Raw genomic sequence first — 15,634 nt, forward strand, 5'->3', positions numbered from 1 at the left:
ACTTGAAACCACTAAATTCATTGATCTGTAATCTAATTCATTTCATTATCTTGAAGTGTATATATATATGTATGTATGTATCGCTTGAAAAAACAATAATTTTTATTTATTATTTTTAAAACAGTAATCTACGTACACGCGTGTTTCGAGGTCGTTACCTCTCGTCAGCGTAGTTCAACTGTTTCTAGGGATCGAACCTCAGACCATGTTTACCACAGTCCGGTGCCTTAACCGTTAGGCCACAAACCCTAGATTAATTTTACTGTTTATTTTCATCACTTATAAATTTCGATTTGTTATTGTTTTTTCAAGCGATACATGCATACATATATATACACACAGCCACAAAGTAGTACTTGACCAGTTGTAATCATGTCACCCAGTACGGATGATCCCTAAAAGGATGAAACACTAGTGTTTGTAGGTATTTAAAAAAATTATTATTGTAATAATTATGTCAGCTCCTTTTAAGAAACTCGGTTCTTATAGTTGAGCACCTTAAAGTTGAAGTAGAAAGTCGGTTACCTAAGCTCGCATGCATAGGTCATGATGTTATAGCCATTAGATCATTATGGACGGATGTTATGACATTTTAAAAATAAATGCTAAAATTTCAACAATATTTCTCGCGGTTGAGATTGGCCATAAGGTTTGTTCCTCGCTAATGGAGTCAGAGATGGTCTTGGATCCAGGTTCGAATCTCCCAACTGGTAGTAATCATATCACTCTACACTGATGATTCCTGAAAAGATGAAACACTAGAGTCTGTAGGTATTAAAACAATTATTATTGTAATATATTATTACTGGTAGCTAAATTGAATATTGAAATGCTAATATTTTTGGTTGTGACGAAACTACATGAAAATTTGCTGGCTTTTTGAAGATGAGTTTCATGATTAAAATTGTTTGACAATTAGTAAAAAGAACCTATATTTTCAAACCATTATAATATGGCCAAATTTGCCTACATTTGTATATATAGTGTCCTGCAGACCAGCTTCAGTTTTGTTACTTCAGTCGTCTTCCCTGTGGCCTACCAGGTCATATATATATATATATATATAATATATATATATATATATATATATATATATATATATATATATACACAGTAAAGTGAGAACCAAAACTAGGCAAATGTAAAGTTAAATATTATTAGATTTTCTGAAAGAGCAACAAAACAGAATATAAATAGCATATTTATATTAGCATGTATGACTGACTGTCCGTATGACCTTTTCTCAGAAACTATGCGTCTGATCTGGTTAATATTTTGTACGGGTTATTTCTTATAATAAGGTACAGTGAACTATATATTAAGGCATTATAATCAATATACGGATAAGGTCCCTTAAAAAATTTTTTTGCAATATTTAAACTTATTTTAAATTTAATTGAAATTAAGAAAATTACGTGATTATATAGTGAGCAGAATATTCCAAGAAAAACTAACGAAATATATTCTGAAAATAATTTCATAAAAAAATTATTACTTTTAACATTGAAGGCATCGATTATGCTTGCCATGTTCAAACAAAGTTAAAAAAAACGGAGTCTGTATAATTACTTATTCTTTGCAATTATAACAATGGCGGCTATCAAAAAGATATCTTTATTTCAATTTGTGAAAAATTAAGCAGAATTATAGATAAATGAAACTGAAAAAGAAATTCGAGTAGAAAACCATAACAGAATTCTTAAAAGACATTGATAAAAACTTGATTAATGTACGATACTAAAATAAAACCTAAATTAATAGTCTACAACAAATACTAGATATTGTAATCTTTTGGCAATCAGATTGGAACAATCAAAGTTAATATCTCAAGACGGATGGATTCTGACCAAGCTTTGGATCATGCATGGAGGAGGGACACATCCGTTGTCGTTTTTTACAAATCAAATCTTTTCCTCTCTCTCTCTCTCTCTCTCTCTCTCTCTGTCCTCATATTTTTGCTAGTTTTAATTCATTTTCAGATTTGAACAAGCTGAAAATGGTCCATGTACATCGTTTATAAATATAGTCCATAAACATAGTACATAGCTAAATATATCATCTGTATGTTTTGAGGTTTTATCCTTTGCTCATCACACACACACACACATTAGAATTAACTAATAGTGACTCGGATCCAGGGTTCAATCGTTTGGTCACACTGATGATTGTTAGTAAACATGAAACATATGTCTGTGAATGATAAATATCTATTTTGAAATATATATATATATATATATATATATATCCTCGGTTAATATAATTCAGAGATCAGGCATCTAATGAATTTAAGAAGGTTTATACAAGAATGCTCAATACTAAGGTAGGGCAGCTTACACTTTTTATTTATTTTTACATAAACATTTAGGAATCGCTACGCATTCATGAGTATGCATCATTGAACTAGTTACAACTAACTGGATACATCATCAGATCCATTAAGGACTGGACTTTTGTAAAAGCAACATCGCCTGAGGATGTCTCTATTTAGTTATAATTAGTTAGCTGAAACATATTCATAAATGTATAGCGATACCTAAACCTTTGTGTAAAAAATAAATAAAACGTATATATGTGTGCGTATGTGTGTGTGTGTGTGTGTGCGTGTGTTACAGTAGATCGATCAGGATAACATTAAATTCCTCCCTGCAGAAAAAAAATTGAACCGATCAACATTTATCAATGCAGTTGATGTCAGCACAGTTAGGGGATGGGTTTGTAGATTTCAGAGTGATGACAGAGATGTGAGTGACAAAGTGTGCTCTGGATACCCATACACAGCCACCACCCCAGAAAACATTGTGTGCCTTGACTAACTCATCCATGCTGATTAGCAGATAATGATGAATGAAATGTGAGTAAAGTTGAATGTGGGTGTCAGTGCACGAGAAACGATGCCATCATCCCTAGCATATAGCAAAGGGTGTGCTAGGTGGGTTTCATGAATTCTCATGCAGGATCAAAAGAATCACTGACAGAATGTCAGGACTTCTTGCATCAGTATGAAACTGAAGATAACGGATTCTTGGACCGCATCATCACTGGTAATGAGATGTGGTGCCATCACTATGAGCCAGAGTCTAAATGGCAGTCAGTAGAATGGTACCAGTCATGCTCTTCAGCAAATATGTTCAAGACACAAACATCTCGAGACAAAATGATGTGCACCGTCTTCTGGGACAGGAAAGGGTGTCATCCTCTTTGATTTCTTGAAACCAAGGTTGACTGTCAACTATGACCATTACGTTAAAACATTGACAAAACTGAAGGCCCAGCTTGTCCGTGTAAGGCCAGAGAAAAGGGAAGCATTCTGTAACATGACAACGTCAGGCCACACATAAGTGTGTGATAAAGTTCAGCTGAACGGTGCTGTCTTACTCATCCTATAGACCTGATATGGCAGTGTAAGACTTTCACTTGTTTGAGGGACACATTACATGGACAACATTTTCCTGACAACAATACTCTAATTGTAGCCATTAAAATACACCACCTTGGCACATGCTGCATCAAGGCTCTAATTCATTGCTAGCAAAAGTGCATTGAGAATGGTGACGACTATGTAGAAAAATAAATTCCGGGGCACAAGAGGTCACTCGATTTAATGGAACCACTTCCGTATTCATAAACATTTGAGTGTTTTCCAATTGAGCTAGGCGACTTTTGAACTGGAATAGAGGGTTTCAGAAGGAGAGATTCTCATGTCAGTAGAATAGGGGGTATTTTCTGGTAGTTTGGTGGCTTTCTGAGATGTTGTTACGTTTGACATGTTTTTCCTGTATAGTCTTAATAAGTAGAAGTATTAAAATTCCTTTGTTCACCATGTGCTAATGGTTCAACCAAAGTCAATTTCTAGCAACAAAAATTAAGCTCCATTAATAAATTCAATACAGTATACTTAGCACTGAAATGGATGTAATCTCCTTATTCAAGAATATACAGACCTTCCCAGCAAAGTATCATGAGAACATTTTCAGCTTCAAATCTCAATACAGACAATAAACATGATATTCATTAGAAAATGTTTCATGCTATAAAAACACACTAAAAACACACGGCTATAAAATTATTAAAAGAAACAATATAAAACTGATATATTTTTATCTTAAAGATTACTAAAATATTTTATTTTGTAATATGGCTAAAATAGTTCATTTCTTTATAATTCTGATGAAAACAAACATCTATCATAGTTTTTGGAATAAGATTTTTTTTTTATCAAAACAGAATAACTAACCTTTTTCTAAATTTAATCAAACTCGTCTATAACCTAAAAAAATATTTTAAAAAAAGCAGCTGCAGATTTCAAGTTCAAGTTTAAAGACTAGGAAAGATTAAATAGAACAAAGAACAGACAAACCTAGTAATAGAAATAATAATAAAAAAATAAAATACAGAATAAAAAATACATAAGCATAATAGTGCTTTAATCACCCCCCCCCCAAAAAAAAATATTAATAATAAATCTGATGAATTATGTTTCTAAATTTTTGAGATGAGGACACAATTCTTATTATTTTGATTATTCGGACTACTGTCCCCATCTTGAGAACGATTTCAGAGTTCAGCAAGATATATCCGAAAATGGTTACATCGTTGTGAAAATAACATTCACAATGGGAACCAGAGTCCGAATAATACAAATAATATGTATAATGAATTAGACATTTTGATTATATTATTATAATCCAGGCACACCAAACTATAAACAGGAATACTAGACACTATCCTCGAGTGTCTAAGATCTCTTTGTACAGGGGTTTGGCAGGACAACCTGGCATGAGGATAATTTTCCTTAAAAGTAAACCCTGACTAAATATTCAAAATCATGTAGTATTCATGACCTCCTTTGTATGGCTAACTATCACTGGCTTTTACAATGAATAGTGCACTTTCTCCAGTGTTGTTGCCTCAACTAAAAGCATAAAGCTGGATATTCCACCAGACTAAATGAATTCTTGTCCTGGAGTCCAGTAAGACCAAGGGACCACAAAAAAGATATACGATAACATATTTAAAAGGTCAATTGGGGAGAGGAAAATTATGTTCCTAATTTCTTTACTAACTCAGTGTTTGAGAGGTAAAAGAGAGCTGTAATAGATTAAAATATCTATGTATTTCATAAAGGGATCAAGTGTTGTCCCCAAGAAGGAGGCCCCTTTGATTTCTGAGAACTTCGACTGAAGTAAAATGAAACCAAAAGAGAATAAGAATATGAAATGCACAGTAAAACTTGATTCTTCCCGTTTACTGCAGTCAGATCAGAAAATACAAGAATTCCTCAGAGACTATTATTTTGTTAACACCAATTTTAGATATTTCCATGTGATATGTGAAATAGTACTTACAACCGTGAGGCGTTAAATTGATGAATAACTGCAAGTTCAGCTGAAGCGAAAAAGCTGCAGAAATTCGTTTCTTTAGTGAGCAAACAATATTCATTATCGACAGCTTAAAACTAAGATTTAACGGCTAGATTTTCTAAATCACCAAATCAAAGGATCTGAGAAGACTTGGAAAGGGTAAGCAGTACATTATAGGTCTTCTTAGCTTCATTTTTTTTCTCACTTATTTCTAATGTTTGTTGAATTAAATCATAGCAATAGTTAGTAGCAGTTGTGTGATAGTCTGGATTAAAAACATAGAGTTAGAATTAAACAGAATTTTCCATTAAAAACGAGTTAGAGTCACTTGTTCAGGCAGTTACATTACAGATAGAAAGTTACCAGTGAGATGTGGCGAATGAGCAAATGCTCTTCTTTTTTTTTTTTAACAGAATCGTCAATGAAAGAAGTAGGGTCTTGGATAGATACTCTCCCCATTCATAGGGAATGGGCTGGCATATTACGTGTACATGTATGTATACTATACAGAAAGAAAGATTGGACTATTCTTTTTTAAATAACGCTTACGAGAGCTGTTATTAAAAAGAAGAAAATAAAGTTTGCAATAAAGCAGAAAAAGAGAGGAACTGAATCCACAAAACTCTTTGCATGAGAAACTGCCATCCAGATAATTAAATAATAGTATTGTAGTTTCACAAATTATTTTGAACAGTAACAACCTATTTTGAAAAGAATATCACTGCATGTATTCCTTAATCTCGCTCAAACTTAAATAATTCTTACACTTTTTTGAAAATAGATATAAAACTAGTATTCGTTTCATAATGTATAAGTTGTTGAATATTAAATGCTGAAAATCATAAAAAATCTCAGTAAAAATTAAAAACAAACATGAAACTATACCACATAAAAGACTATTCATCAGCCCAAGCAGTTGTTTTTTCTTTCAAGAAAGTCACCACTTATCGAGGCCTGAATACAACTCGAGGATAAGGTAACAGAGTGTATGGTTGTTAGTGAAACAACAGCATAATGATTAGTGGTGGTGGAAATTAGGAAGAATTTGATTAAGAGAACAGCTCAACAAGAACTTGTTGACATTAGACTTGACAACGACCATATTGTAGTCAGCTTGAAAGCAGCCTAGCAATACAGAGTATAACAGGCGGGCAGTTCTAGGGAAGAAACTTTGTTCATGAAATTTTAGTTTAGTTTTAGGCAGAGATAGAGAGTTGGAGAAATTGTTAGCAGTGGTTGTAGCTAGACCAGTGTTCTGAATGTTTTGCATGGGAAAGATTGAATTTCAGTTGCGCACGTGTCATAAAAATAACGGTAAAGCAGAGATAGACTTGCAACGTCTCTTCTGTGAAAAAGAGATAGCAGGTTGGAGAATAGGTTAGGGTTAGAAAAAGGTTGCAAGAAGGAGAAAAAGATATCACCTACTAGTTTTCGATGCCAGGTTTGAACTCTGTCAAGGCAGGGAAGGGTGTTCCAAGCAGATCCTTCCCAGATGTGACAGCAGTACTCTATTCTGTCCCAACATGGCTGCTCACAACAGAAAAGCTTTTCTGGGACAATATGTTCGATAATCGAAGTACAATCTTTGTATAGAGGACGCAGAACTTATAGAAACTCATTCTCATCATGCTCACATCTATTTTTAAAACAATAGACTTTGGTATCACTTTGAACTTTTGTCCCCGCTGGTCTTTTACAAAAGTTATTCAAGCATCTGATTTACCTATTCAAAACTCTGTTAAGAAAATTGCAACACCTGACTAGACTGAGTCTATTATGGAAATGAAATCGATTAATGCATTCTTATAAACCTGATCTTTTAAATCTATGAAAAAAGAAAGAGCAGTTTTTACGTTATGTTGACTAACTGCGAATAACAATTTTCCTTGTAGCAAGGAGATTGTGGAGAACATTCCTTTTTTCCCTGCTTTTCCTTCCACTCTCATTCGACAAAACATCTAAACTGTTCAATTATACTAAATAAGGCGTTTTTGATAGTAACGAGTCATCATTTACCAATTCCAAAATCTCTCGATGATAATTCTTTTCACTGTTTTGACTCAAGTATATATCCGACACAGTTAATCAACCGAGAACCACATCACTCTATATAAAAGCATATAAGATATCAACGGATACAAACCCGAGAGTCCAAACAATGAAAAGAATATGCTGTTGTCCTAGCCTTAGTAATGAGTTATCACTTACCAATTCCGAAATCTCTCGAGGATAAAGCTTAATGAGATTGGATGAAGAACAATATTATGAAAACGATGGACGAAATGGAAAAGATTTAATTGGTTAATAGGACGACTTAATAAGTATTTGTTGATAGAAGACTTGAAGACGAAAATGTTGTAGTCTGCAGTCTCATTATAACATGTTTCATAGATTGAAAACATTTGGAGAAAAAAAATCTGTTCATGGAAACTTTGGTATTAGATGTACAAAGGAAGAGAAGAAAGTGGTAGTACAACGTTGAATGTTCTGCAGAATGGAACCAGAGATTAAAGCCTAATCAAGCATCTATAATGGAAGGATAAAATCAAGAAAGACTAGAAAAAGCTAAGGTTACCCGTCTTTATGTTTTATTGCATGTTAAGTTTAGTTTTTTATTGATATGAATTTTATTTAAAAAAAAAAAAAAAAGACCGATTAAATGGCATTTATAGTATGTTTACTTCACCGCAAATGAACATTAATAAATTTATTGTAATCGTGCCAAGATTTTTGTTTAAAAAAATCAAATGCTTGCAAAAATGCAGACATTACTTATCTGTATTTTGTAATATAAATTTTTGTCTTTTCTCAATATGTGATTGCTAAAAGCATTTTTACAATTTAGAACCAACTTTTTTTTTTCATAAACTTGTTTTGCTTTATAAAAGTGTTTCATTAACTTTCAGACAATAATGATAAAAGCGATTTTATAATAAACTTCATTTTGAAAACAACTTTCAATCAATGTGAGATCAATATTTTCATTTGATTTCCAATCAGGAACATAAATACAAAAAAAAAAAAAAAATGATTTCCGTTCGAATAAATGAGTTTTCTCAAATTTTTGCTTTTGAATTACTGTAGAACGTGAGCATCACCAAATGTCAAATTCCTCATTAAATGCCGTCTTAGTCTTAGTCATATCCTTCTTGTAAACTCCTCAAATATCCTAGCTCTAAGCGAAACTAATATAAACTCCTAAACCATCTTTAATTGTTTTCATATGCCAGGATATCTTCCACTCATGTCCAAAAAAGTAAGTTCAACATAATCCATCACAAATGACTTATAAATTTTCAAGGGAAAGAAAATCAGGTAAGATTCCTGTCACTTAGTCAAGATTATTACACTAGCAAACATTTTCTAACATGTATAATGATTGTATTTTTGAAGGTACACATTTATTCTATACTAGTTGGGTGTGCCCAGCATTGCCCAGTAGTAAAATATGCTTGACCGAGCCAATTCTTTATTGAATTATATATATATATATAGTACTGATTTCAAAAGATAAAAAAAAAATAACTTGTGTGCCATCAGCTAGAATCCAAACCGCTTTCCCCACCATTTGAGCTAATGGCAGATAGATAAGATTTAAAATTAAATCATTTCAAGCTACGAATGAATTTGCATACGCACAAAAGTAATAGAAATATGTTGGAAAGTTAAAATAAGCATTTTATATTTCAGCTTGCTGCATATTTCTGTATGTATTATTCATCCATCCAAACAAAGGTTTTACTCGTTATAAACTATCTTTGGTGTATGATTATCATTTCTTATTAATTTCAGTGTTATGTGACTAGTAGTTTAAGAGTTTATCAGTTAAATATTCACACCCTCACATACATAATCTACTGTTTTCTGGAAATGGGGGCAACAGGACATGGAGCAGAGTAGTTTCATGACGTTAATCCAATTTCTCATCCTGCTTCTCTCTTTCCTTTGTTTCTTTTTGCCTGTAGCCCTAAAAGCCATAAAAAGATACATAAAAAATACATAAAACTACATTCTGACTACAAAGTCAGTACAATCAAGTCATTGCTAAAAAAGCATAACAAACATTGTTTTGCAAAAGATAGTAAATGTTCCCACCTAATCTGATGAATTCCTATATAAACAACACATCACTAACCAAATAAAGCAGTTCAGATACATATCCACATCGATACACGGCAGGATGCCAAATGCCCAGAAAACACATTGCAATGTTGTTTTGACGTGCTCCGATTCATTACGTTTCATATTCCTTGAGTCGATGACCTGAATTCCCTAATATGTATCATTGATATTATCATCAAATGCTATTATCATTTTGTACTCACTAGGAGTTTCACAGGGGCCCTCAGCAAAGATTTACCTTCTAGAACAAATTGTGATGTTCCCTGAAGTCGAAGTCGTCGTTGTCTTCTTCTTCTTCTTCTTCTTATTATTATTATTTACTCACTGGGAGTAATCACTGGGGCTAGGACAACAGCATATTCTTTTCGTTGTTTTGACTCTCTAGTGTGTATCTGTTGATATCTTATATGCTTTCATATAGAGTGATGTGGTTTTTGGTTGATTAACTGTGTCTATGTCGGATATATACTCGAGAGTCAAAAGAATGAAAAGAATATTCTGAAATCACACATGCAATCATCAAAAATTTCTCTTTGAGAACAACTTGTGGTGTTCTCTGGAGTCTGAGTCACAACAAGTCTCCCCAGATTTCCAGTACTCTCCACCTCTTTCGATAACGTTCGTAGATGCATTTACATTATCACAACAGTCGCTTACCATTGAATTCTCGTTGGCAGTAACCATTGGTCTTCATTGGAATCTGGATGGTAATAAGCCTCTCCAAGGTCCCAGTCCTCTTTACACTCATCTAAGAGAGGTCTTTCTCGCCTAGGTTTTTCTTTCTTTCTTTCTTTTTATTATTATTATTATTATTATTATTATCATTATCTATCAGTGCTTACTTTTAAATCAGTTAAGCTAAAACTAAAAACAGAAGATAAAGTATAGGTATACAAGCACCCTAGGATACTCTATACAGTTTGAATGAATACGTGCATTCTCTGAGACGTGATTGGTTGCTATTCTATGACCAATATTCGCTTATATAAATGTTGCTTCATAATAGTAAGAGTTTTCAAATATTGAATGCAGAGGAATTTCTGATATGAAAAATTTGAAACAGTCGTAGTCAGCCATCGAGTATCAAGTATACTGTGCGATGAAAAGGGTTATCAGGTCTTGTTGCACTTTGTTTTAATCTTAATTGAAATAACTAAGTGACCAGAATTTTAATATTTCTAATAGTTTTCTTGATAAAAACAAATACATAACTTTTATAAACAACTGCATATCAGAGATGCACAATTTTTCCATTGAAACTTTGTATTTGCTTTAGTTCATTTATGAACATTGAACAATACATTCAATTTACGGCAATTTGATACCATCCTATTTTCACATATCAAGAGGCATTATATTAAATTCAACACATATAAACAATATCTATATATTAATACGATAGCGTGTGTGTTATTTTCTGTGTCACACTTTCTTTTTTCTTTCGGGTCGTTTGTTAGGAACTTCCATTTCTTGTGATAAATAATTTTACCAAAAATTCTTCATAAGTTTCGGTTTCGAATATAGCTGAAGGAACTCAAGTTATATATATATATATATCTTCATAAGTTTTGGTTTAGGGTTCCATGCAAACTGATGCACCCAAGTCATATGGATATATTTTATTTTTGAAATTACAATTTTATATTATATAAGAATCGACAAAAAATTTACTATAATAATATCTATTAAATCAGCATACGTTAAAATATCATATTTAAGCATATTTTACGCCCATGTTATATCGGGCATCCCTGCTAGCTTATATAAATACTTTTGCAGTTTTACCAAAAGAGCTAAAATAATATCAGGGCGTCTGTATTTATGCTGAAGATCAACAGAATGCCAACATCAAATATTACATATGAAAGAGTCTGCTGTGGAATTTCCACGGGTCCCGCAATGTAGAATAATATTAAAATATAAAAGTGATATTATTTTATATTTTTTAAGTTGCAATAATGAAAACCTGTGATTGGCGTGTTTTGAGGAGTTTTTCAGACACATAGTATCAACTATTATTCATCATATAAAACGTGGGAACGCACCAACCGATAAATATGAACAGGACTTGTGATGTTAATCAGATACCAGTGAGAGATACGTTTTCGACCATCAGTCTGACAGTCATGCCCATTTCTGAATAAGGAATTACCTTGTATTTGTCATGCTGAAGTGTGATTCTGGGTAGTCCTAGGAGATCGAACATCTAGTTTTCAGGTGGAGTAAGTTTATTGCTTACTGCTTGAGGCGCCCCTACTGGGAAATGCCGACAGAATTGCTCAGGCAATTTCTAAAAGGTCAGAGTGCTCTTCTTTAGGGGCGCTGGCTTGACTCTCTCATCTTCTCACCTTGTGTCATATCTTCTGGTAGTGGGAAGAAAGTAAATACCTACATTTGTATTTCTAGACGTTAAATGCAAGTTCTGCCTTATTGAGAGGAAACCAAAATGAAGCTGTCAAAGAAGAATAATGCTATGTAAAAATATCACACAATTGAAGAGTTGACAAAATAATATTTATTCAAGGTTCACGTCAGAGGAACAATAAATAGGAACAAAATGCAACTGGGGATCGCTTGTAAATTTCATATTCCCAGGAAACTTCCTTTTTAGGGGGTAACTGGTTCAACATGCCTAAGGTTTGTGCCACTTCGGTACGGTATTGGTAACAATAAAGAAATGTAATGAGAATAAGTAAAGAACAAAGAAATTTAGATGAAAAGAGTGACTAGTATTTTGTTTTTACTATTGTGTCATTTCATTGTATGATTGAAGGCCTTTTTCTAAAACATTTAATGGTTCCACCTATTTTTACCTTCAAATGTGAAATTATAACTGAAGTCAGTTTCATGTTATATGCATCTCAACCTTTATTTAACTCATATATGTAGTCCTAACAGGTACTACCAGACGGGCTTAAAATATATTTATAAATAATGATAACTAAGAGATTACATTACACTCTCAAAGCATCTCAAATTACGGCCTCACTACCGGACATAATTTTACTCAACATCCTGATGAAAAACTTTTAGAGTTAGAGCCTTACTCTTGTAAGAAATTATCCAAAGGACTAAAATTAGTTTTTCATTCAACCATTTATAATGTTATTTATCTTGACAATATGATTGGAAATAATTTGTTCTTAAATATGATGTCATCATTTACATTAAAATAAAATGTTTCTGAATTTTTTAGCTGAGAATTGATAATTTATATTGATTGGACTATTGAGACTTCCATTCTTATTTTGTTCCATTTGAAATTCCATGTAGATACCGAAGTTTGACAGAAAAATTCCCAGGTTCGACAAGATAAACCTGAAGAAGGTCGAAGGTTACATCATTCAAAATGTTATGCGAATAACACTCAAGATGAGAACAGTAATTAAAAAAAAATACAACTTAAAAAAATATTTCAGTTATCATCAAAAACATACATTTACAAGAATTTGTTTCAAAATAATGTATATAGAAAAATAGCTGTCATTGAAATACTGAAATAAGTATTCGTACCTAAATATAACTGGATTTTTTAAATTTACATTCCTGTTGGAAATACTTTGAACGTGTTTAAAAAAATAAATTTAAACAAAGGGTCATCATTTAATGCATTGTTAGTTTGATTGTCAATGCAAACATCACCTCTGCTTAATGTGAGTTTAGGCAGTTAATAGTTAATGGCATGCCAAGTACAATTTATCAATTTGAATAATCAAAAAATATTTATATTTTTTTTAATGGAAATCATATCAAAAAAGGCATGCAGCCACATTATACATATTTATCTAGTCGGGTTTCTTGCTCAAACCAATGCGACTCTCTCTCTCTCTCTCCAGATTCCCCTGTCTTCCATCAGCTGCCTCAGATCTTCAGGATCACTGTTGACATCATGTGCAATTTGCTGGATGTACATGGATTTAGATCGTTTTATGCTCATGCACCCGTGCTGTGGAATCTACAGCAATACATTTCTCACTAGCTCTTGCTTGCTCCCTTGGCAGTGACCAACAAATCATAGACGTCGCTCCCTGATGGTATTTGATATGGCAGGTAGGTTGCCATAAAGTTACTGCTTTGTGCGATTATCTTGCCAAGATATATTTAACACTGTTCATAGCATACGGGTGTACGTGCCGTTTAACTTTCTTTCTCTGAAGAACTACCTTTTCAGTTTGTCAGCCTTGAAGTCTATACTGAATGCAACTTATCCAATGCCGTCCATGCTTTCGCTTTATGTAAAGAGTTAAAAAAATACTATTTTAAGGTCAAAACAATAAACAATGATGAGAGTAAGATGGATAAATTCCTACTCAGGAAATAGCAATTGTTCCCCCTTTATCTCTCTTCTCCAGTCAAAAACGGAAATAAATTTTTTTCTCGTGCGCTTGGAAAAGCCATTACAAGATGGAGGAGATTAAAACAGTATTAATACAGCTAATCAAGGCCCAGATAGACCAGCAGCAGAAGGCTGAGGAAATTTTAAAAGAACGTGATAAACAGCTCCAGTTACAATTTCAAAAGAGGCCATAAGTGTTGGAGGAGAGAATGCTACTTCAACAACAGAGACAAGAAGAGCTATTGTTAAAAATATTCTATAGAACGAAACACAGGGACGACAGTTTTGCTTTTTCCCATAGTACAATATGGAACGTTATAGAAACGTTCAACTACCAACTGGAGTTGGATGGGACGTTTGACGTGGAGCAACGTTTAGAAAGTTCGCCTATTTTTGAAGAAATTAGAGACCACAAAACACAGCAAGTTTGTGGATTATATTCTTCCCAAGAAGACGAGTGAATTGGAATTTTCTGAAGCGGTCAAACTGTTATCCGAACTGTTCAGCCCGAATTCTATACTCTTTCATAAAAGATGGAAGTGCTTGAACCTGCAAAAAAGCGACAACAATGATTACCTAACCTTCACGTCCATGGTAAATAAACACTGCAATGACTTCCGTCTATCTAACTTATCGGCAGATGACTTCAATTGTTTAATTTTTGTGCAGGGTTTAGTCTCGTCCAAAAACGCTGAGATTAGACATGTTCTCTCTAGACTTGAGAGCGAACAGGGCCTCACCCTCCAGAAGTTGGCCGAGGATTGTCAATGGGTAGTCTATGTAAAGAACAACTCGAGACACGCCGAGGAATCAGGCGCAACATTCATTAGAAGGATGACCTTCAGACAGGAAAAATACTCACCCCAAAAAAGCAAAGCTGGAAGGAGGAAAACTCAGGCTACACATAATAAGTACCACCCAGTCATAAGATCCGAATCTCCTACAAGCCCATGCTATCGCTGCAGCAGGAAACATTGGTCGAGTCAATGTTTTTACAAGCAGAAGTACTGCAATGAATGTGGCAGGACGGGCCACAAAGCGATCCAGTGCAGGAAGAACAAGGTCAAGAACAGCATCCAACAGATTAGATCTGACTTGGATTTGGAGAAGAACCGGCGCAAATATGTCACAGTTAACTTCACAAATAAAACTGTGCGTCTACAATTGGATTCTGGATCAGACCTGTCCATCATTAACCTTAAGACGTGGAAAAGGCTAACGAAACCAACCAACAAATCAGCTCGAGCTGTGACAGGCGATAAAGTGGAATTTGAGGGACAGCTCACACTCCCGGTGACCTTAAATGGTGCTATTAAAAAAGTGAAAGTGTATGTACATAGGACATCCGAAAACCTGTTCGGTACTGATTGGATGGAGCGATTCGAATTGTGGGACTAACCTATGAATAAATTCTGTCATAGGGTAGAAAACTTATCTACAGAGGAGCAACAACTGAAGGATGAGTTAAAAATAGGGAATTTCCAGAATTATTCTCACCAGGACTAGGAAATGTACAAAGGCTATAGCAAGATTCGAACTAAAAGAAAACACTCTGCCCGTTTTCAAGAAGAAACGAAGCGTCTCATTTACAGCAACAGAGAAATCAAAAAAGGAAGCTTCAACGGAATCTGCCAAAGAAGGCAAAACTGAAACTGCAAAGCTGGAAGCTAAAAAACCCGTGCCAAAAGAATTCCCCAAGCCAAAGCAACCTAAGGAGTACTTGTCTTCGAAACAAGTTAGCCATGCAGATAGCCTATCTAGGCTGATACCATTGAAAAGGATCCGTTTGAAGATTCCATCATTACCACTCTTCGTA

General features: G+C 33.8%; 1 protein-coding gene across 1 annotated transcript in view; it reads right to left on the reverse strand.

Moving 5' to 3' along the window:
• The window catches only part of LOC145292193 (cilia- and flagella-associated protein 65-like), a 2,765,874-nt gene that overhangs the window by 301,814 nt on the left and 2,448,426 nt on the right, over positions 1-15,634 (reverse strand). The gene's annotated exons all lie outside the window — the stretch shown is intronic.

The sequence above is a fragment of the Euprymna scolopes genome, chromosome 13 (assembly GCF_053919585.1).
Source record: "Euprymna scolopes isolate OS-2025 chromosome 13, ASM5391958v1, whole genome shotgun sequence".
Taxonomy (NCBI): Eukaryota; Metazoa; Mollusca; class Cephalopoda; order Sepiida; family Sepiolidae; genus Euprymna; species Euprymna scolopes.